Genomic DNA, 1,643 nt, shown 5'->3' with positions numbered 1-1,643 from the left:
TGACCTGAGCCGAAGGCAGACGCTTAATGACTGAGCCACCCAGGTGCCCCATATTCTCACATTTTTATTATACTGGATGAATTTTAGAACCATTTTGTTTCCCTGCACACACTCTCTTCAAAGAAATGACCATGCGAGGATTATTATGAAATTTAAACATTAATCCAGGAATGCTTGAAACGTTAGTAGTACTTGCTCTTTTCATCCTGTAGCTCAGATTGTCTCTTCATTTCTCCAAGTCTCTGCTAACACTATAAAGTTTGGTGGTTTCCTTATATTGGTGATTTTCTCAAAGAGCAACAGTATCCAGGAACCCTTAAACAATGTTGCCTCTGCGGACTGGATGGCTTGGGAGGGGCAGCATTTTGGTCAATTATGAGGTGTCTATGATTCTTTCGCCAGCATATGTATGGAATTGAGAGGTGTCACAAGGAGAATACCATAACGCAAGGCTTCCATCAGCATACAATTATTTACATACAACAAAAGGAATGAAGAGAGGTATGAAATTCCTATTTTCTGTCTTAACATTTTCCTCCAATGCTTGCTACTCCTACTGAAGCAAAGAGGGAATCTCCTTTCAGAATCCTAATTGAGAAAAACAAAACAAAAAAAACCCCCAAAAACCAAAAAACTGTAATTGGGTCACTGTCAATCATTTTATATATTAGAGAGAGGCAGACCCTCCAACTAGGGAGCAGAAAAGCAATGACTAGGCTGTGTCCACAGAAACTGACTGAACAAACCTCTTTTTGTCCATTCCATTTAACAACATGGGGAGAGAGAGGGAAACATGAAACAAGTTTGCTCTTACTAGTAGGGGCTAAGAAAGTCAGAATAGGAAATAAGCAACTAATTATCAACCTTAATATTAATTAAGATGATCAATAAGGCTATCTGGAATAATCAAAAGAACCTTGTTAAACAGTCCTTCTGAGTATTGACTGTTGGAGTGTGAATTTTTTACTCATTTTCTTATTAATGGTAACTATTAATTAATCTGGGAACCAGCATGAAGAAGAGAGTCTTACTGATCTTTGGCTGTAACTTCCACCTAAAACAATAACCGATCCAATGCTCACTACTCAAGCTAGATTTTTATAACAAAATTTTGAGATGTAACTTTACATTAAAATTGAAGTTCTTAGGAAAGATGGCGGAGGAGTAGGAGACCCTATTTCAGCTGGTCCCCGGAATTGAGCTGGATATCTACCAGACCACTCTGAGCACCCACGAAACCAGCCTGAGATGTAAGAAGATCTGGATCTCTACAAACAGAATATCGCAGGCGGTTGGTTTTGAGGTATGAAGCGGAGAGCTGTGATTCTTTGGGCAGATATCGGAGGATAAACGGCAGCGGGAGGGTGCCTGGCCATGGGGATCCTACACCGCCGGTGAGTGACAGCCTCGCGCGCTGCGGACGGGGCACAGACTCACAGACCGGTAGCCTTGGGAAAGGACTTTAGGGCAGCCCCCGGGGTGGAAAACCAGACTGGCGGGGTCGCGCGCACGCGAACTGCAGCCCCCTGGACAGAAACCCGGAGCGACGGTCGCGCGCACACGAACTGCAGCCCTGAGACGGAAACCCAGAGCGCCAGGGTCGCACCGGTGAACTGTAGCCCCCGGGGTGGAAACCCGGAGCG

This window comes from Leptonychotes weddellii, chromosome 2, assembly GCF_054177405.1.
Source record: "Leptonychotes weddellii isolate Sample4059 chromosome 2, ASM5417740v2, whole genome shotgun sequence".
In the NCBI taxonomy this organism is placed as follows: domain Eukaryota; kingdom Metazoa; phylum Chordata; class Mammalia; order Carnivora; family Phocidae; genus Leptonychotes; species Leptonychotes weddellii.
This window is presented reverse-complemented; position numbering follows the sequence as displayed.